The sequence below is a fragment of the Equus quagga genome, chromosome 2 (genome assembly GCF_021613505.1).
Source record: "Equus quagga isolate Etosha38 chromosome 2, UCLA_HA_Equagga_1.0, whole genome shotgun sequence".
NCBI lineage: Eukaryota > Metazoa > Chordata > Mammalia > Perissodactyla > Equidae > Equus > Equus quagga.
Window position 1 is genome coordinate 646,859 of NC_060268.1, and position 22,891 is coordinate 669,749.

At 50.1% G+C, this 22,891-nt stretch overlaps 1 protein-coding gene across 4 annotated transcripts in view; it reads right to left on the reverse strand.

Annotated features, from left to right (window-relative positions):
• Nucleotides 1-22,891, reverse strand: part of FRMD6 (FERM domain containing 6) — a 199,459-nt gene that overhangs the window by 95,972 nt on the left and 80,596 nt on the right. Inside the window, exon 1 of one of the 4 annotated variants that reach the window (XM_046655224.1) lies at nt 247-396. The exons of the other annotated variants lie outside the window; for them this stretch is intronic. The gene's annotated coding sequence lies outside the window, so the exon portion shown is untranslated. Of the gene's footprint in view, nt 1-246; nt 397-22,891 lie in introns of those variants that run through there. 4 annotated transcript variants of the gene reach the window in all.

The window sequence follows — 22,891 nt, forward strand, 5'->3', positions numbered from 1 at the left end:
AGCTCTGTGCACCTGTGCACTTCTCAGGCGGGGGGGCCGAGGTGTCTGTGGCCACACTGCCGCCCACAGTAGCCACCACAGGCAGCCAAGGAGTGCCTGACGCCACGCAGCCTCAACAGAGCCACTCAAGGCTGAGCGAGGAGAAGGACGCAAACATCTCAGCAATTACTATACTGATTAATGTGGGAATTATCATATTTTGTATATATAGGAGTAAATAAAATATATTATTACAATTAATCTTACCTGTTTCTTTTTACTTTTTAAAATAAGGCTACTAGGAAACCTAAAGCCACATCTGCAGCTCACGTTCTGTTTCTGTTGGATGGCACTGTGTCCACAGCTTTCGCCAGTTTATCAAAGGGCCCTCTCCTTAGAGCCCAGAGGAGCTGAGGTGTAAATGCTCATCTCCCATCCTGCAGATTCGGTCTCCCCGGGCCTCAGAGAGCCCAGCACCGGGCGGCTCTGACGCAGGCAAGGCTGTCCTTGGCCCACGCTGGAGACCCTCTGCCTTGGAGGCTTCTGACACTGCTGGTATTTCAGAGACACACTGCCCCACCTTCTCCACCGGCACAGGGATTCTGCAATCTCTCCCCTCCAGTCTTCGAGGGGCGCACATCCCAGCTCCGTCTGTCTGTCCTCCTGGACACTCCACCTACAGACCGAGTGTCTTGGCCCCTCTCACACAATCCTGCTCCGCCTGTGTTTTCCATTTGGGTCATGCACGCCCTGAATTCCTCCTCTCTTCCTTCCCCGGCCACGCCAGTGCACGTAAACACTCATTAAGGCCATCAGGCTATCTAATATACCCTTCTGTGTTTTTTTCTCACTGCTGCCTGGATTGTTGTCATAACCTCCCACCTCGCCTCTCTTCCACCAATTCTTCCTGCTGTCAGAGTTAATCTTAAAAGCACAAATCTGATTATATTCCTCCCTGGTCCAAAGATTATCTCATAAACTCATTGTAGCCAAAAAGGTCCTCCACCAATTGTCTGGATCCTGGTTCCATGTCCACCAAGCCCGTGCACTCCAGCTGCACGTCCGTGACTCCAGCCTTTGCATATGGGCTCCCCGCGGCCCGAATGCTTTTTCCCCCTTCCCTTCCTGGACCCCGTACTGCCATCTCTACTGCCTTCACTTTGGGACTCCCAAAGTGCTGTGTGTACATCTCCATCACAGCACGTCACACTGTACCGAATTATTTGAACTTGAGCTCCTCTGAGTTACTCACTTTTTGTCCTTGCCACCTGGTACCGTGCTGAGAACTGCAGAAACTGATTCGATACCCAGACAAATTCCAAGTAGCCTTGTGTCTATAGATTTTCCAAAAGTACAGTTCTCCAACCTCACAAGTTAGAGTTTGAAGGATCCTTGGAGATCTTGTCATCTACCCTCTCATTCCTTGATGAGCAAATCAAGACCTTCAGATGTTACATGACTCAATCTTATCGAGTGCCTGCTATCTCATTTCATCTTCATGATGACCCAGGAAGCAGCCATTGCTATTAACACTCACTTTACAAAAGAGAAAAATGAGGCCTCAGTGAATTTAAACAATGTGCCCTGGCAGGATTAGACAGGAATTCAGGTCTCCTTGTACTCGGCCTAGTGATCTTCCCCTTGCCTCACATAACTACTTACAATCTGGGCCACTCCCTGAGTTATTCAAGACACAAAGATGATATTCTATAGGGGAGATACAATGTTTTAGTGGAAAGAACCACATTATGACAATGAGACTGGTTTTAGCCTCAGCTCTGTCTTTTCTAGAGTTTTCTTATCTGTTAAATGAAGAGATTTACACTAGCTGTCTTATTATTAATATAAAATACTGTGGAAACAACCTAAGTGTCCATCAATGGAGGAACAGACAAAGAAAATGTATATATACGTTGGATATATACAATGGAATATCATTGAGTCATAAAAAAGAAGGAAATTCTGTCATTTGCAACAACCTGGATGGACTTTGAGGACATTATGCTGAGTGAAATAAGTCAGATAAATACTGTATGATCTCACTTATAAGTGGTATCTAAAAGAGCTGAACTCATAGAAACAGAGTAGAGTGGTTGTTGCCAGTAGCTAGGGGGTGGGAGAAATGGTGAGATGTTGGTCAAAGGGTACAAATTCCTAGTTATAAGATGAATAAGTTCTGGAGATCTAATGTACATCAAGGTGACTACAGTTAACAAGACTTTTGTAACTATAGTCACAGAAAAGGTAAGTATGTGAGGTAACAGAGGTGTTAACTAACTTCATTGTGGTAATTATTTTGCAAGATATTTGTGTATCAAATCATCATGTTGTATACCTTAAACTTACACAATCTTTTATGTTAATTATATTTCAATAAAGCAGGAAAAAATATGAAAGAAAGGCAGATATAAACAAACAGATAAACGAAAGTGTTTAATGAACTATATCATTTCAACTTGGAGATGTTTATGCATTTCTTTTGAAACAATTTTGTTCATTATGAAAGTAGTTGGTGTTCATACGGAATACTCAAAAACTATAAAAAACAAACAGAAGAAAAATATCACCATCAAGATCACTATTAACATTTGATATAATTCTTCCCAGTTTTTTCAATGCATTTTTTATTTGTTTGACATATTTGTGATCATAAATTTTATCTGCCATTGTTTTTTTCATTTTCCATCAGGAAATAAACATCCCTTCAGTAGTACTATACAAGGTTCATAAGCATAACTTTTCATGGCTACGTAATAGCCCATCAACTACTCATACCATACAATGCTCACAGTTGTTTGGGTCCTAATAGAGTGATATTCAAAGGCATAAAACCAAGCAAGTTGGTAGAACGATAGCATCAGCCGCTCAAAGTGACCTCAGAGATCTCTAGTCTGGTGTTTCTCAAAGTGTGGTCCTCAGCACAGCAGCATCCGTATCACGTGGGAGCCTGTTAGCAACGCAGACTCTTGGGGTCTACCCCAGACCTACTGAACTCGAATCTGCATTTTCACTAGGTCCTCAGGGGATTCCTGTGCACATTAATACATGGGCAGTGACGGAGACAGAGATCCCAGCCTTGGCCGCACTTGAGAATCACTCAGGAAGAGCTTCAAAGTCCTGAAGTCCAGGTCCCACCCAAGACTAAATCAGGATCTCTAGGAGGGGCACCAGGCACCGGTCTCTTCCGTGCGCCCTGGTGATTGCAATGTGCTTGGAAGCTGTGGAGGGAGCAGCTGAGACCCCCACACCTGAGCAGAGGTGTGGGCCGCCCTCTCTCCAGGGCTTGAGTTCATTTCACAGGGTCATTCTACACATTTCTGTGGGGAACTCTGGTAAAAAAAGACAGCGAAATAAAGCAGAACAACAGCAAGGAAAACAAAATGAGACCCCACAATGCTCCTAAGAAAATTTAAATATAAAAGTCTATGAAAATTCCCCATTTGTGTTCTCCTTCCTGCCCCTCCCGGCCGCCCCCTCCCGCTCCCCTCTCCCAAGAGAGTCCTGGCGCAATACACTCTGCAGATGACACTCGGAGACCACAGAGTGGGTTTCCAGTATCACAGAGCCAAGAAGAAACAGAAAGACTACTTGACTTCTCAATAATTTTATTTGTCCTGGCACATTTTCCTAACTTCAAGCCCCAAATCCAGTTTCTCCTACATGCCTGTATTTAAGCAAGCCAGGGGACCCTGAAACTCTGGCTCTGTCTACACAATGCCACAACCACAAGTGGCAGAAGGGTCAAGGTCATAACCATGAACTAGTTTTCCTAATTTTCTTTTCAATGAATTGACCATTTGAAAGACAAACACGTGAGTTAACCTGGAGGCCTGGATCTCCTCTGCACCGACAGCTGCCCCGGCCCCTGGTGGGGGGTGGCCCTGGGACTGAGCCAGCACGTAGGTGGAGGGAGCTCTGACCACCTCTGTGGGGACACTGCAGAGCGTGCCCAGAACTGCCCACCTCCCGCGGCTGAAATCTGAGGGGGGGAAGCTGGCGCCAGAGGTGACATGACAGCCACGTCCACCTGGAAGGGAGGAGCCGGGACATGGTCCTCCATCTGAATGTGACATCGTCCAGCACTCCTCCGCTGCCTAACTCCAGGAACAGAACGGGCTTCAGGTCCTTTAAGCCCCGACACCATGTGTGAGTGTGCGTTTTGGGGGTGAGAAGGCCCACAGTTTTGATCTTTTCAGAAGGGTCCATGCTAAGTGCTTAACAGCCTCAAGCAGAAGCCCTGAACCCTTTACAGTACAGGGAGGTGCAGCCCGGGCCAGACTCCCGGCCTCCTGGGCCTCCTCTCCCGTCCCCCCTGCCCGCGAGCGCTGGTTCCGTCACAGGACTTCTCGTGTCTTGCATAGGCCTGCGCCTCCTTGATTTGATACTCGCCTCCCTCTTGGCCAGGAACGAGAGGCCCTTGCTGCCTCCTTTGCCCCTCCCTGCTGGTGAGCTACCTCTTATGCTCCCCCGCTGGGCCCCTCTCCTTCCTCCTCCCAGCTTCTTCTCCAGGGCTCCCCACGTGTGTGGAGCTTGCCCTGTGCTGCTGTCACTGATCCTGTGCCAGTCTCTTCTGCTCATCGGTGAGACCTTGAAGTGCAGACCATGCCCCTCACCACCCCAAACCATCGCCCACAACAGCAGACGCTACTGCCGATGCAGAGAGGGAGGGCATGAGGCTCCCCCTCAGCTTGGCCACTGTCCTCGGATCTTGCCCACAGCTTGACCCTGAGGGGTGGCATATCCACACCAGGATCCTGCTCAGGGTGACAGAATCTGTCCTGGTCCAAAGGCACATTCCTGGCTGATTTCTACTCACCTTTTAAGAACCACTATGAAAAAAGAATAAACAGGGGCCAGCCCGGTGGCTCAGCAGTTAAGAGTGCACGTTCCGCTTCTGGCAGCCCGGGGTTCGCTGGTTCCGATCCCGGGTGCAGACACGGCACTGCTTGGCACATCATGCTGTGGTAGGCGTCCCACATATAAAGTAGAGGAAGATGGGCATGGATATTAGCTCAGGGCCAGTCTTCCTCAGCCAAAAAAAAAAAAAGAGGAGGATTGGCAGCAGTTAGCTCAGGGCTAATCTTCCTCAAAAAAAACAAAAAAAGACACTATATAAAAAAAAAAAGAATAAACAGAACAAGGAAGAAGACTTGGAAATTAAAAGTGTAATTGATGACAAAACATTCAACAGGAGGCTTGGAAGAGAGAGTGAGAGGAATCTCCTGGAAAGGACAGAGGCCACAGCCAGGAGGGTACATGCCCCTCCTCGAGGCATCCAGGACAGCCTCCTCCCAGAGTGCGCATCTGTCACCCTGTGTGGTAGTAGCCAGGCAGCGGTCTCCCCACCTGGACCTGGTCTGCGCGCCTTTCTCCCCATCAGGGTCACAGGGCGGCGCACAGCGGGCACCCACACCTCACACAGGAGAGCAAGGAAAGAAGCCTTCAGCAAGCAGGCTGAGGTCTGTGCAGAAGGCAAGGAGGTGAGCCCAGGGGCCCTCGGGAGGCCCAGGCTGGGGCAGCGTACAGCTTCCAGCATCGCACGCGGGACAGGAGCAGGTGCCTCTGGGCAGGCAAGGGTGAGGCCCCCAGGAAGAATTCCAAGAGAAGGAGGGAAGGGGAAATCTCACGCAGCAGTTAATATTTCTTGAGGAATTACTATGTGCCAGGCACTGTGCCAAGGACCTCTCACGCGTTCTCTCACTTAAGCTTCACAGAAACCCCATCAAATAGCTACAATTTTTACTATATCCGTTTTCTAGATGAGAAGGGTGCGGCGTGCAGACACTACGTATCTGACATAAAGTTCTAGAGCTGGTAAGTGACGGAACTGGGATTTGAGAAAAGTGTGACAACGCCTGTGTCGTCTCAGTCTCTGGCTAGCGTCCCTGCCCACATTCCCATGTGCTGGTCCAGCCACAGGGAGCCCAGCTCTCTGCGCATCACAGCTTGGGCCCATGGAGAACCGTGGCCCATCCCTTCCCAGAAAGTGCTGTGTGGGAGAGTAAATAGCCGGGTTTGGGGCTTCACGGTTTTCTTCTGGTTTGTGTTACTGGATTTGATGCACAGAAAACTGCCCAGAACCTCAAATAATTATAGTATGATGACTCTGCTTCCTTCACGTGGCCACAGCAGACAGGCAGGAGCCCAGAGACAGCAGGGGGAGGGAGCCACCGTGGGACGGGAAAGGGCCAGCCAGGACCAGGGATTTCCAACAGAGCTGCAAGCACGGCGTGGCACCCGGAGAAATGGGGAAGGCCCTGGAGGGTCACTGCCTTGTTTCATATAAAACCCTTTAATAAAAAGGCCTTTAAGACGTATACTTAAATGGGAAAACAGCAAGTTGTAAGACACTTCATGCAGTGGGGTACCATTTACGCCAGGAAGAAACCCCACCAGGAAGTCTGGAGTCTGGAAGACATTACACCACAGGCTACAGCATTGTCTCCCAGAGGGAGGAGACCTCGGTTCAATCTATATTTTTCACAATACTATGACAATCACGTATTATTGAGTAATGAAAAGTTGTAAAATAAGTGGGCTTAAAAAAGAAAAAAATATTGAGTGAAAGAGGAACTCTGTTTCTTGTCGGTCTGGGTTAGAATTAGCGCTTCAGTGATGGCGCCAGCTCCCTTTTTGATCGTCGCGACAGCACCCCGGTGCCTCCCTCAACTTTGAACTGGGTGTGTGGTACACCTTCCATTTCACAGTGTCCAGCAAACCTCGACAGTCTCACAGTCTGTTCTGAGCCGGAAGAGACTGAGGAGGTCGTCTGGCCCAACCCTTCTGCAGACGAAGCAGCACATCGGCCTCCTCACTGCCCAGCACGGCTCAGAGACTCAGTCCTGGAGCTGTTGCAATAGGGGTAATTCATGGACCAAGCCCAGGAGAGCAAGAGTCACCTGGACATTAGCTCGAGGCTGTCGTACCATGAGGGCAGAGCTGGTGGCAGGGCTGGGGGCCAGGAACGTGCTCTGGAAAGGGCCCAGTGGGGTGTGCCTGTGCATGTAAGCGTGTGTGTAATGACTGTTTACACGTATGCATGTGTGTGTCAGTATGTGCATTGTGAATGCTTATATGTGCGTATTACTGAACGTGTGTGAGTCTGGGTGTGTGTGTGAGCATGAGTGTGAGTATGTGTGTGGAATGGGAGGATCTTTCTTTCCACAAGCCAGGAGCCCAAGGAGGTATTGCAAGAGACCTGAAGACCCAGCACCACGCTCTTAAAGCCTGCGCAGGGGACTCCCAGCCCCTGGCCGTGACCCAAGGGCGAGGCAGAGGGCGGTCCTTGCCTTAACCTGGAGGGGACCGCTCTCCCTGGCCTCTAGGAACTGACCCACCTCGCTCCTGGCTGTGTCGTCAATTTTCAATTAAGACACCAACTTCTCCAGCCCTCTGGAGACAACAGCGTGGAAAGTGGGTAACTAGCAGTCGCCCTGGAGGGGCTGGAACACCTGGGTCCAGCAGTGGAAAGGACTCAAGTTCTGGACGCAGGTTCTAGCTCCTCCTGACATGCCCACTTCAACTCCCTTTCCAGATGAATAAACTATTTCGTGATTCCATGAGACTCCCTCTTCAACATGTCTCAAAATGTATAACATAACCCACATCATGTTACCGATCCTTGCGAGGTCCACAACCACCTCCAACTATGGAGGGGCCCAGCCTCAGGGAGGGCCTTCTCCCAGATCCGGGTAGGTCTGCTGGGTGCCTTTCCTGCAGATCGGGAGTGGCGCCTCACTGGAGCACCTTTTACGATAAGATATATGTTCTCTCTCTGCATCCTCAAGAGATATCCTTAAGTAGAGCATGTATCTTTTGGGGTAAGATGCGAGCAATGTAGTGACACAGACTCCAAATACCTCAGCCGTGAAGACATCAAGAGAGAATGATTTGTTTCCTGTTTGATGCAGCAAAGCTCGGCCTGTGCAAACCCATCCTCAAGTTGAGATAAACAACATAATGCAAATACATGAAAAGAGACCTCGGAGAAGTAAACAGCCCAGAAGAGGTCTTGGCCGGGTGACGCGCTAGCTGAGAGGCCAGTGGGGCGGGGTGCAGGGGCGGTGAGCTTCATGAAGAGACGGCCGTGGGTGTGGTTGGTTTGTGTTCTGTCTCATCCCTCAGGATCTTGAGATCGCAGCTCCTACAGTCGACTGACATTCAAGGCTGTCAGCTCAGTGGACAACATCCCCGTGTTGACTGCAGGCGCCTAGGAAGCTGGGAATGTACGGAGACAGAGAGGGCCTGGGAGAGCGTAAAGGTGGAAAATGAAAGTCCAAGGCAGTATTTCCTGGACAACAGGAAGGCCACGGAGGATGAGAAGGATGTGGCACACAGAGTCTCCACTTGGCACGTCCTACCCAAGGGTGGCTCCCGGGTGCCGTGGAAGACACAATGGCCACAGAGTCTTCCCCTCGCTCCTCCCATTCCCTTAAGCGCTTAGTGTCTAGTCTCTAACTCATTGTTAGATTTTTAAAGTAACTCTTGCATTCCTGGCCCAATCGTTTCCTTAAAACACGGTAATTTTAACAAGATTTTAGCAATAATCTTCCTTCCTCCTAACCCTGAATGTGCAAGCATTCCTTGGAAGGCTATTTACCTGAACTGGAAAACGGGCTGGATGCACAAGTGATCGATTGCCCGAGGCCTCTCCCCAGTCGTCTCTAGCCCAGGGAGACACTGCAGCCTGCCCCGGAGGCGTGTTTTATGGATCTTGGGATGCCCGGCACTTTTCACACAACAGACACTCAAAACTGTTGAGCTGAACTGTGAGCTGCTGGAACAATTCTCCTGCAACACCCACACCATCACACACACACATACATGCACCCGTGCCCACTTGCCCTCCCGCAGCAACCCAGCTGTCCCCACTACCGCGGGTGGTAAAGGAAGCTTCCAGACCAAATGACCAAGTTATGCCCTTCTGAACTGCCCCATGTCCCTTGTCCCGTGTCCTTGTCCTCAGGGTAGCTGGCCTTCCCCTCCCTCGCTGCCCTCCTGCACTCACACACCTTCCCCTGCTCCTCACTCCAGACATTTCACTTTAGGGACTCTTTTTCACGAGAGAAATTGCTGCGGAAGGCAGGACATCCTTATAGCAAATAGTCTTCATAAAATATGCTGGAAACTGGCAGATTTCTAATGCATATGTGCCTGTCACTACTTGAGTTGTTAGTTGTTCCGAATGCAACATCTTTCACACTGGAAAAAGCCCTAAGAGGATGTTTTCTTTCTCACTGGAGAACTGAGGCTCAGAGAGAGTGAGCAGCTCCCTCCGAGGACAGAACGACATCCACTTGGCTTGGTTTCTGAGCCCAGTGAAAGGTGTGATGCCGAGGCCCTGGTTCCACCTCCTCCCAGGAAAACACCATTTTTCCCTTAGGGAAGGATGAAAAATGCCTAATGTATTATAATTGTGTTCCATTTTTCTATTCACTGGAGGAAAAAGTTTTTTATTATATTTTTCCCTTTTGGAAAAGTCGTATTTGTTCCTGAAAACCACTTCTGAACTACCAAGCAGCAAAAAGCAGAAAAAAATCCCTCATAACCCACCACTTAGACACAACTTTCCACATTTGGGGTGGGTCTTTGATCCCACCTCTTAGACACAAGCTGTCCACATTTGGGTGGGTCGTTGAAGATGTTTTTGATTGGAGCATTTTTATGGATTCGTGCTGGACACAAGAGTCTGTGCAGTGGTCAGTTCCACAGCATGGGACCGTGCAGATGTGCATACTTTCACCAATGCCAAAAGTCAGGCAGGAAAGGAAGCATTACTGTTTGCTCATTGTATGAATGTTAAAGGCTGTCCACCCCAAAGTATTAAAGCTAAAAATAAATAAGCCAGAAAACTTCATCTAGATCAGGGGTTGGCAGACTTTGCTGGTAAAGGGGCAGGCTGTAAACATTTTAGCTTTATGGCCACACGGTCTCTGTTGCAACAGTCAACTCTGCCCTCACAGCACAAAAGCAGCCACAGATGATCATCAGTGAATGAGCACAGCTGTGTGTCAACCAAACTATCTCTAGACACTGAACTTCAAATTCTGTATAAATTTTCATGTGTCATAAAGTAGTATTCTTCTTTTGATTTTTTTAAAGCATTTAAACATATAAAAACTACCCTTAGCCTGTGAGCCACACAGAAATAGGTACAGGTGGTGTCTGCCCACCCTCCTCCCAGTCATCCACTTATCCCTCGAGCACATCACAGGGCCAGACCAGGTCACAGAATCAGTGAGAATTCTCTCCAACCCTTCCTTCTCCTGGATTCACACACACACTCACACACACTCACACACACACACACACATCTGGTTGCCTCCAAGTCTCTCCTTCATAGGCTTGCCACTCTCTGCTAGAGTTTCACAGACTCAAAAGTTACTCCTATTTTCCTCAGTCAGTTCTCTTCTGGGAGCATCTGATAATCTGACCAAAGTAACTCACGTTAAGGAGTGAGGGGCAGGGAGCGTCCTCCCTCCGGGAACTTCCATTTAGAAGAGCACGCACAGATGCAGCTAAGTGATGTTGGAGATACATTTTTGAGCAGCAGGATACTCAGTTCCTCCTTCAGGAAGTTGACTCCAGGGCTGTGAGGTCAAGAGGCTAGATGGCGTGTCTACTGGGAGCTTACAGTCTAACCGGAAGGCAGGGCAAAGAGAACTGAAGCCTCAGATCAGAAGCTGTGGAGAAACTGGTGCACACGTGGCTAAGGTGACGGAGATGATGATGACTGCCCGACAGCGTCAAGCCCAGGCATTCGGGGTGTTCGCGCCTCTGTATACCGGTGGATATTGGCCTACAGCATCCTCAGGGGCTCAGGGTTTACACAGAGTCCCTGCTTTCTGGGTATACTTGTGCTGTTGTACGCACAAACAATTGAAGAAAAAGAGTTTCTAAGCAGCAACCCAAGCCTGGAGGCTATTCTGGAGCCTTTCAGGGAATTTCTGGAGATCTGTAATGCTCCAAACAAGACGCCTTCCTGACTGTCAGCACAGAGAGTGTCAGCACCGACTCTGTGGCAGATCAGGGCAAGGAGAGCAAACAGGACAGTACACTGACAACACCTCCTGCAAAGTCTCCTTTCCCGGGGGAGGGAGGCAGGCACCCAGACAGAAGACACTGCAGAAAAGTGGGACGAAAAGGTGGCCTTTTCAATGAAAACAAGCTGGACCGGGACCCTGAGCCAGCAGGCTCTCCTGCAGCCACCGTTGCTCCCATCCCACCAGCCCTACCAGAGCTCAGTTCTACCCAGAGCACAGGGAGGCTGGGGCCGGGTGTGCCAGGAGACGCCAGGGGAAGCCCGGGCTGGAGAGGCAGGTGGAGGTCAGCATCTGAGCATCAGCTGCTTTGGAAAGTAAATGGTGAAAAATACACCTTCCCTCTAGGTTCCAAAAATTGCCGTCCAGATATCCTTTTTTAAAATCACCCAATTTTCATTTCAATGACAAGTGCTAATAGATCATTAAAATAACACACATGCTACCAACTCACGCTATTGATAACTGCAGCCGCCCTTGACGTCGTCTTCCTGCGTCCGACCACGGTTCACTCCATCTGGCTCCCCGCCTCAGCAACAGCCAGGCTTTGATGGCTCAGAGAAAGCCAAACTGCCTAGCTAATTAAGATCTGTACTTCTGAAGACATTTTTCTCTCAAATTGCCAAGCAAAGTTAAATGGGTACGACTTTCTTTGAGAAAGCCAGAAATAAATTCTGGGCTTAGATGTCGCAGATAAAATTACTTCTTAAATTCTAAATTGCAGAAAAATTGTTATTTAGCTATAACTGTGGGGGTGTAGGTATGATGCCATTATTAACCTCCTTTGGAAGGGACGCGTCAGCAACCGGAAGGAGGACCCAGAGCTCCGTGGCCCCCCGCCAGCGCGTCACATCCCCACGCTGCACTCCCCCATCTGTCCCCACTCTTTCTCACTCTGGCTCTAGACTCTGCAAGAGTCAAATGGATTTCAGAAACCCACTGCAGGGGAGTGGTCCGGATCCCTGTGGACAAGTAAATGACGCTCCATCCTCGGGGCTCTCAAGCACAGCCCCAGGCTTCGGCTAGGCTTACTCTGCGTCCACCACAGTAACCTGCCACCACAGTAATCTGCGCCTGTGTCATGGAGCTCATTCCCTCTGGCAATTCAAAGAAGAGCTTATGGCAAGGAAGGGAAAATACAACCCAAACTGTCTGCTTGTTTATACCCTTTCTGGAAAAAAGAGAGAGTGCTGTAATTTTTAAAAATTAGAACAATGTCACCCTGAACTGATAAAGTGCAGGGGTTTTCAGATCTGTGGTTCAAGTCTTCTGACAACTTAGGTGAGAACATGGGGAATGTATGATGGTTGGAGGCCAGGCCGCCACAGGAGCCGAGAAGGAGACCCGAGTGGGGCCGCCCCGCCCCGAGGCTGCATCCCTTTGAGAGGAGTCTGGGGCCCAGGGCAGCAGCAGGAGACGAGGAGGTCTCCAGGACGTTTCTGTCAGCGTTTAACGAGAGAACTGTACCGGGGGGTCATTGTCACTCAGAACCCAACCAAGCTGAGGAGCAAGACCAAGCGACTGAGGCAGCCCCTGCCTGCCCTCGAAGCACCGGGACAGATACAAGCCAGGAGGCTGCCACATCCTGGCGGCCTCTCAGTCCTCAGACTCCGCATGCTGCCTCCAGGGGCGTGAGCGGACAGATGAAGGTCTGGATTCCCGGACCACTTCTGTGTCTGCGACTACGGATTATAACGCCGACTTCTGTTGGTGTTTTGGTGTTTTTTCCTTTATTTTTTTTCTCTTCTCTACAGCAAAGCTGTTTTTCTCTCATTCTCTTTTTTTAATCCTTTATTTGCCAAAGAAGACAGATACGAAGAGCTGAAGGAAATTCAAAATGGAGTTTTCCCCTGGGAGAGAAGGGATGAGAGACAGACTCCACATCCACACTAAGGCAGGATTGGGCGCCGCTGCTGTGCTCCGAGCCACCTGTGTCTCAGGCCTCTGCTTCTCCCCACGTTCTTTCCAGAATCGTCCCCGGCTCAGGGGTGCGCGGCCCAGGGACGCTGCCTCCTCCCTCCGAGACCTCCCCACTCTCTGTGGGCCTGCACGCTGGGCCCCGGAACTAGAAGGTCTCGGAGCTCACGCAGTCTTGGAGCCTCTTCATCCGCTTCGTTAATCGTAATTCAGACCTGATGTTCATAGACTGCTTCCTGTAGACCAACGAACGGTGCAAGGTTTACAGGTGTTGACGCATCTGTTCCTCACACGGCCATGTGAGGTAGGCACTATTATCACCCCCACTTCCAGATGGGAATTGGGGTGCAGGGAGGCCCGTAACCCACCGCGTGGCCCTCCGGAAGGAGTCAGAGGAGGCCCTCCTCCCCACACCTTCCACAGGACAGCCCAGTTTGCTGTACATCCCTGCCTCTGCTCAGTGCCCCCCTTGCCTGGAAAGCCGCACACGGGCTCGCCCCCAGGTCCAGACTGTCCAAGGCCACCTGACCTCATGGTTGGGGGCACGTGCTCTCTCCTCCAGGGCCTCCCCTTGCCGCCTTCACTGTGGTCACTCCTCATTCTGAGAGAACATGGAGCCTGCATGCCCCTGAGCATGTGCCAAAGTCTGCCTGGGTCCACACCACACACCTGCACCCGTGTCTCTGAAACAGGAGGGATGCACCTGCACCTGTGTCTGAAGATGGAGGAAGTGCCGTAGGAGAGGGGAGCAGTGTGTCTGTGCCTGCAGCACTGGCGCACGCCACGCACAGCCTACCGTCTACATGGTGGTGTCCATCACATGTCAGGGAAAACACTGGGAACATGCTCACTGCAGGCCACTGACCTCACAGACACACTGCGGTGGTCTCTCTGGACACACTCAATGCACATTTACAAAAAGAGAGTCTCCTTATCACCCAATGCTGTGCAGCTCTCCCGGGAACAGCTCACCCTGGGGCCGTGCAGTGTGACACTGCCCTCACTGAGCAGCGCTCCGAGGACCCGAGTCCACTCCCAGGCCCTGGATCCCAAGAGCGGGTGACCACTGCCTGCCGGCGTCCTCTTGTGGGAAAGAGCCCTTCTATCCAGCCTCTGCCCTTCCGCTGCTCTTTCCAGGTCATGGACTTTGAACCGGGCCACACAGCTCTGCTCAGAGTGACCCCAACCCACCAGCGAGCCCACGCAGCTGCCTGTTCACGGTCAAAGAGGAGTCACTGCTGAACCCGAGCCCTGGGGCTCAGGTGCAGCCCAGGCCATCACCCTCCCAAGCAAAACGGCCCTATTCTGTGCAAAGCAGTGACTGAAAAAGTCATGACGGATGACACCACGTCCTCCAGCTACACGGTGGCTTACGAAGGAGCCCACACCTCCTAATTTTCACATCAGCAGCAGGAGGAACTGTCAGGCAGAGAGGCCACACTAAAAGCTCTGACCTGACGAGTTGGCAGGAGCAGACATAGTAAGGACCGGTTTAACAGAGGTTAAACCACCTCCCGGCCCCAGACTGCACTGTTTGCAAATATGCCCTGCTGTCAGCAGAGGCGGGTTCCTGATTCTGGCCATGCATCAGATTCTCTGTGGAATTTCACACATGCACACATACATGTGCATACATGCACACGCATACACATGCACACACAGGGCCCACAAACACATGCAGCACATGCATACATGCACACGTGCACACACATGCATACAGCAGGCTCTCCCCCTGAAAATCTCACAGTTTAAAAAAGCTGCTGGGTTCAGTCTGACGTGCAGTCTGGGCTGAGAATTACTGTGACGAGGAGACACAACAGTCACGGCAGCTCTCAGTTCCCGGCCGGCCTTGTCTCTCACCATGGCTGCTTTTTCATCAAAAGGGCGAGAGGGCATCAGGAAGAACATTTGTTCTGCCAGCAGCAAGACAGAACGTTTCATAGCTACAGAGAACAGGGCGGCTATGATTTCAATACCAGTAGAAGTAAAACATTTTTCATAAGCACAAACCAAAATATGCAAAACTCTGTAAACTCTGAAAAAGAGGAACTATAAATTCCAGGTTGTGGAACTTATATCCATTTACATTCAAATACTATTAACTATTGGCACTATTTTAGTATTAAAACAAAAGCAGAATGGTGAAGGCCCATTGTTGCCCGAGACTCTAAGGAAAGCAGGCTGTTTATTGAAGATGTTGAACACCCACAGTCTGAACGAGCAGAAGCGCTGGAGTTTCTCTTCTGCAGCAGGGCCTGACCCACAGCATCGCCCTCCCCTCATGCGACGCACAGCCTCTCCTCTCGTCTCCTTCCTCAGCAGAGGCAGCTGGACGTGCACATTGGTCCAGCCCGGGCCTCCTCTCCAAACAGTGCTCTTCCTCCTGACACTCTGCTCCAGGGGCGAAGCTTCACACTGCTGAAGATGCTTCAAACTGCTGGTGAACTGGAAGCAGTTTTCGCTTTCATCCTTTGGAACACAATCAAGATTTACCAGTCTCAGGGGCGGGCCTGTGGCCCAGTGGTTAAGTTCACGCGCTCTACTTCAGCGGCCTAGGGTTTCCCTGGTTGGGATTCTGGGCGCGGACATGGCACCGCTCATCAAGCCATGCTGAGGTGGCGTCCCACATAGCACAACCAGCGGGACCCACAGCTAGAATATACAGCTGTGTACTGGGGTGCTTTGGGGAGAGGAAGAAGAAACCAAAAAGAAGATTGGCAACAGATGTTAGCTCAGGTGCCAATATTAGGAAACAAAGAGATTCACCAGTCCCGTGTTCCATCGTCCCACAGGATCCTATCCCCAGTCTCTGTTAAGAGGAAGTCGGAGTGTTTTATAAACTAATCCAGAGAAATGGGAGCTAAGAACAACATATATTAGTTTCCAGGGAAAAACAAATTTGGCTTCAAGAGGACCCTCTGGCAATAAGGCCTGAGCCCAAGCTGCAGTTCTCATAGCGGGATTCCAGGCACCCCGAGGGAGGGGCTGACGCGGCTTTGGGAAGATGTCTTGCAGAAACTCTCCAACACGTTTATCAGCCTCGCCTCATCGGCCTCTTCTGAGAACCTGGTTTACTGGTCCACGTGGACTCTGGGGATGGAACGAGGATGGGATACTGAAGCCCCAGGAAGGCCCACTGGCTCCCTCTTCCGGTTTCCAGCATGGGGGAGGCCCCCCATGGAACGCGGATCGCCCAGAGGAACTCCTCAGCGTGTCACCCAGCTCCTTCTCTTCTACACGAGTCCGGCAGTTTCCCTCACGCACCGTCTCCAGAGGAAGGAGCGAACGTTCAAAACACTCAATTTTGCTTTTGCTTAACAGCTCTGACCAAAGTCCTCACCTGCAAACAGCAGGGACCCTTTGGCTCCATTTCCCGTTTCCAAGTGTTGCGGGAGCTGGGTGCCTACTGCGGAAGAGGCTAACCAGGGCCTCACTTCTGCTCTCACGAGGCTCTGCAAGAGATACGAGAAACGCTCCAGGTTCATTCGGGCCCCCCGATAATTCACTCTGGTGTGCCCATTTCACACCTGTCTGCTGTCCCAAAAGTACACCTGCATATGCCAGACGATGTGGCCCTACCTTTGTTCAAAATGCGTGGGGACTCCAGTCTTGGAAGGAAGGATGGAAATTTCACAGAGCTGAAGAGGTGGGCTTCACGATCGTGCATTAAACGTATTTCACCATTGCCGTCTTCAGTTTTGTACTTAAAATATCGAACAAGTTTCCTGGTATCCAGAAATGGGAGTCTAGATTACCCTCTTCTGGAACGTAGCCCACAGGCCCCAGCAGGGCAGAGGGACTCAGAACAACTGGAGCTGCCAGGAGAAGCAGGAGCTGCCCCGAGGGGCACATCTGTGTGCTGTCGCCTCCCGAGGCTGCGGGCAGGGACTTGAGGAAAGGCTGTTGAGGGGGGTGGGAATTTAAGGCAGCAGCCCACCGCCAGCTGGCATGACACAGCCCTACAAAAAGTCATTTCCCGTGGTGACAGGTACAACTCAGTAAGCCTGCAAGGGGGGTGCTTATCAAAAAGGTGGGGGTGCAGCCAAAATTCTAGATATATTTTGAAATGAGAATTCACTTTGTGCTTTCACTTGCTCACATTCTTCAGGAAAAGGTGGGCGATCAAGTCTCAGACAGAAGACAGTCTTTCTCTGGCTGGGTTAGAGAGGGCACTGCAAAAACCTTCTCGGGGTCAGAAGGGTGTTGGGAGCTGTTCACTGGCAGCACAGACCCCTCTGCCCCGTTCTCCCCCTGGCAGGTGGAGGTGTGGGGACACAGGCCCGATATGTCCCACCAAGCTGAGGGCAGTGCAAAGAGAGGCAATTCATCAGGAAACCGAGAAAAACAAGAAGGTGGTTTAGTTAAAAACTGCAACACGCACTGTGCACTATACTGAGTGAAGAGTGAGACGGCACACCTGCCATCTCTGCCTGCGTCCCTCGGCCCCGATCTGAGCCGGATGCCCCGGAGAGGGAGTCTGTGAGAAGGGTCAGGTGAGCAAGGCATAGATGTCGTCTTTCACTGCACTTCATATATTTTTAACAAAGGTCATATGTTAAAAAATCATCTGTGAGATATTTTGTTAATTTTTAATGAATGACATTTAAGAAATAGAAATGATGGTTTCTGTAGCAATCATAACTCTGCTTTTATAGGAATACATAGATAAAAAATTTAGCCCCATTTGTTGTAATCCAAAGAAATGAGTCAGGATTCTGAGGCTGAATTATAGTTACTATGGAAACCAAAACTGTAACCATCATGATTTAGGGGCCTCTATATTCTCAACTGTTGTGTTGTCTGAAAAGAAAAATTTAACTTCTAATTAAATGAGCAGAACATCTAAATTATTTTATAAGAAGTTTCTTAAAATGTGTTCAGATATCATCTAATGTGTTGCTTGCTGCTTTTGAGGTAATTTTCTCCAGCAACTGCTGGCAGGTTTCTGAGAGATGGGTTAGAAATATTTGTTGAGCACCTGTCATGTGTACAGAACACTGCAAAGGGCTCCAGAGGAAGGCAGGGAGCACTGGAAATACACAGTTCCCATGCAAGGAGTTTCAATCTAGTTGAGATGGTTTAAAACAACCACAGACAACAAAGCAAATGCCTCTATAGAACTACATGTCAGCAACAAGGCAACTTAGTTATATTTCGGGGGAGGGCCCCAAGCCAAGAACAGAGAGGGCCAACAAGGTTGTCTTACATCTCAATGGAGCTGAATTTTAAACCAAATGTTTTTATAAATGACAATTTCTACTCTGATTATAAAAGTAATATGTACTAATTATAGAGCAATTTGAAAGTGTAGAAAATTTCAGAGGAGAAAATTAAAACCAGCTGTAATTCTAATACCCATGCTAACTCTTTATTTATTTTAATCAAGTCTGTTTTTTCTGTGGGGGTATAAGGACAGGCCATTGTCACTGCATGATGCGACTGTCAATGTGACCGTGCAAGATGAAGCCACGAACAGTCATTTTAATGACCAATGGGGAAAATGCAATTGTTCTGTGACTTTTAAAACTTCTTGTCAAAATATTAAAAACTCTCTTAGTTGGTTATAAATGTATAGGGAAATAGAAAACGGTAAAATTAATGTTTAGTACTCTGTAATTTAAAATATTAGAAACACTGAGAATTAAAGTGCTTTACATCTTTGTAACAAGCTTTACAGAAGTGGTTTGAATAGTGCTTGTCTGTTTTTCGTTGTGTGAGCGGCCACACGGGGCGAGCATTTTCTCCAGGCCATGCAGATTGTCACACTCCCGTCCAGCTCCAGATCAGCCTCCAACACCGTTGGCTTCGCCCCTTCAACGAGGTGAAACATCTCCAACAGTCCCGCTGACATAAAGTTTGGTTCTTTTGCCAGTGTCACTTCCTCTGGACACTTACTCCCCATAGTGCAACCACTTTCCTCATCCATGTCAGCTCTGCCTCCCCTCGGCTCCTTCGGCCCTGCCTCCAGAGGCCCTCAAACAGCCCATTGTGACACCCACGGTCAGCTACTTCTATACTCCCTCAACATTGATTCAAATTTCACTTCCACTGTTATCACTGTTCATTTCCTTGCCGCGTTTTCGTCACTGTTGACAAATTCCCTCTTTCAATTATCCATTTTAAAAAATGCCATGTGAGTTCATCACTGGAGACAAGGAGCCAACACAGCCACACACTTTGCTGCCGGAAGGTGACCTGAGGAGGGGTGCACGATGGCCAGTGACGGACAGACTCAGAGGAGTGATGTGACGGCTCACCCATCAGGGCCTGCATCTGCCATTCATGCGGTGTCTGTGGACCAAGCTGCTGGCAGCAAAGTCTTACTGTATGCAATCACAATTGATAGACTCGGGTAACGGGAACTCAGACCATGCTGTTATTGAACTAACCCACGGTAACTGACATTCATGTGTGTCAAGCTTATGCAAAGTGGGGACTGCCTGTGTGTATATATTTTTTAATTATTTTTTTGCAGAATGGAGGTCATGAATACACAATTTTGCACCTTGCTTTTATTTTTTCACTCAGCATTGTACCATCAGGTACTAACCAGCCTCCAGTAGCTAGTCTCCAGTAATGCCACAGGAAGATGCACGTGACTGGGAAGGCACCAGCGAGCGGTAAAAGAGAGACGCTGGCGGAGCCACCACTTCCTGGTGAGAAGCAGCATTGGGAGTGGCATGGAGACGGCCAAAGTGTGTGGTTGTGTAGAGAAGAAGCAGAGGATTACTTTGGCTAGAACATTGGATCTATGTTAGAATAAAAATGACAATAATGGGAAAAAGTCCAATTTTCCATGCTTTAAAATAATAATAGTAACAGCTAACATTTATTGAGCACTTACTACACTCTGGGTACTTTTCAGGCCTTAGCTCCCTTACTCTTCACATCTTTGTTACTGTCATCCTCCTCTTACACACGAGGACACGGGAGCTCAGAGAGGTCACAGAGTTTGCCCAGGTCACACAGCTGCTGTGGCAGAGACAGCAATGAGACCAGACCCATGTGGTCCACCCCTGACTGCTCTACAACACAGCCTGAAGCAAGCATGTCCCATTTCCGTAGTTCTTCCACATCTACTGATGGCAGGTGTTCAGGCGTGCAGGTGGGGAGGTGCGCAGGCGTGCAGGTGGGGAGGTGTGCAGGTGGGCAGCTGTGCAGGCGTACATGTGGGCAGGTGTGCATGTGGGCAGGTGTGCAGGTGGGCATGTGGGCAGGTGGGCAGGCTGCACAGGCTGCCAGGGCATGTGGGGCTGAAATCTAGCCTATGCCACCAGCCAGGCCTGAACTGGAAGGCTGCACATGTCCAGAGGGGTGCCTCTTTCTAGTCAGCACAAAGGTGCAGCATGGGCTAATCTTGGTCCTCACCAACATGATCATAGGATCGATTCTCACCACAACCCTCAGAACGACAGAGTAGTTAGGATCACTCCAATTTTTTTTTTTTTGAGGAAGATTAGTCCTGAGCTAACATCTGCTGCCAATCCTCCTCTTTTTGCTGAGGAAGACTGGCCCTGAGCTAACATCCCTGCCCATCTTCCTCTACTTTATACGTGGGAGGCCTGCCACAGCATGGCTTGCCAAGCAGTGCCATGTCCGCACCTGGGATCCAAACTGGAGAACCCCAGGCCGCCAAAGCGGAATGTGCGAAATTAACCGCTGCGCCACAGGGCTGGCTCCTAATTTTTTTTTTTTCAAGGAAGATTGTTGCTGAGCTAACATCTGTGCCCATCTTCCTCTATTTTGTATGTGGGACGCCACCTCGGCATGGCTTGATGAGCAGTGAATAGGTCCATGCACGGGATCCAAACTCACTAACTCTGGGCCGCTGAAGTGGAACGTGTGACCTTAACCACTATGCCAGCAAGCCGGCCCCAGGATTACTCCAACTTTATCCTAAAAGTAAAACCCCGAGGCTCTGTTGGGCGAGTGATGTGTGAAGGCGAGGATGAGCTGGTGAGATAGAGACACGGCCGAGGAAGCGTCACTCGAGGCAAAAGGTGACCAGGGCCGGTGGCAGGTTCATAGTCAGCTGCACGTCGTCTTCAATAGAGCAGAAGAGAGATTCCCGTGGTCCACGGGGAAGAGACAGCCGTGACACCTTCCTCCCAGCTGAGTCGTTTCTCCTGCAGAGCTCTGACCACAGCTGTGGAGATGCACCAGCGCCTGGGGGTGGATGCACCGTCGCCAGGACCTGAGCAGAGTGAGTCTGAGGCAGACCCCCCCACCTCACTGCTCCCCCATGGCCGAGCGTACAGCCTCTAATCAGACAGTTGTAAGGGGTGTGGTCACTCTCCTGAGAGCACCCAGGCCTGGGGCTTTTCCGAGGCCTTCTGAGCCGCGCTGTCTACATCCTGGCCTGACAGAGGAGTGCTGCTGTGTAGACCAGATCCTCCAGACACAGGGTCAACCTCTCTGGGTGGATTCAGCCTTTCTTCTGGGATCCATGAGCTTTACAAGAATCCTTGAAAGAAAAACGGCTGGAGAGAACCCACCGCTCCTGCTTCCAAGAACAGTTGGCAGCCAGGGGGCATCTAGCGGCAAAGCAAACAAGACGTCCAAGAGGCCGGCCCAGGAGCGCATCGCGGAAGGAAGGTCTCTGCTCTGATGTTCAGAAAGTTCTAGACACCACGCCTCTTCTGCAGCCTGTCCATACTCTCTAAAATTCTCCCTTATAGGCAAGAAAAGTCTTTAACTCTTACAAACCTATCGCTTTCCATATATTCAGCTAAGGTGAGAAATTCAAAATTAACAAAGGCTTTTCTATTTTCTCATTTCTTAATATCCTATGGAACGTGTTTTGAGAAATGCTGGGCCACGGCCATGGAGGAATTTGCGTATGAATGGTCAATTCTCTGTTTTAACTCCGAGCTGTTTCCTGTCTCTGAGCCGGGCTGGGGGTAGTGACAGGACGGATGGTGGCGGCCTCTCTCATGGGGACGGCATAGCCACTCTCACAGCTCCGTGGTGGTCTGTGAGTTCCGGATGCTGAGGCTGAGGCGGAACAGACGGGGCTCCGTTCTCCCTGCCTCCTCAACCCCAGCAGCTCTGCTTTCACCTGCCTTAGATACCCAGAATTCTTTGTAAAGTTTCATTAGGAAAATAAAAAAGGTTCCATTGCCAAAAAAAACCAGTGAAAACCAACAATAAAAACCAAAACAGAACAGGCAGTAGTAGTTTAAAACCTGTGCATGGAGCGAAAACCCGGAAGTGAGAAGCACTTCCTATGACCTTCTGCAGTCACTTAACCTCTCTGAGCCTTGGCGCTGGACTAAATGTTTGTGTCCCCCTCAAATAAAAAACACTGGAAGCCCCGCTCACCATGGGGTGGTGTTTGGAGGCGGGCCTTTGAGAGGGCATTAGGGCTAGTGAGGACGTGAGGGTGGAGCCCACGATGGGATTGGTGCCCCCAGAAGACGAAGAGATCAGGGCTTGTGCTCTCTCTGCCATGTAAGGACCCACAAGAAGGCAGCCCTCACCAGACACCGAATCTGTGGCCTCTTCATCTTGGACTTCCAGCCTCCAGGACCGTGAGAAATAAATGTTTGTGTTCCAGCCATCCAGTCTATGGCATTTTGTTACAGCAGCCAAGACTAAGACATTTGGTTTTTCAATAACAATATTATAAGGATTAAAAAAGACTTTTGGAGAAAAAACAGAAGCTTTACACTAAATTTAAGGTAGAATGGAGGCAGGCAGAGGAAGACGGGAGGGACAGTAAAGGCATGTCAGTTTTTGGCTGCCCGTCATCCGAAGCCCCTTCTTGTGTCTGGGGACATCCCCACTGTGTGTTTGGTGGGAGGCCAATCGGGTATGCCCACTGGGGCTCTAATACTGGAATGAGTGACCTAGAGAGGCCTGGGCAGCTTAGGGCTCATTTTGGTGGTGGTGGCATCTGTTCAGTGGTGATGGTACCAGCCACAGCACGTAGTCCCCAGAGATGGCAGCACCAGAGC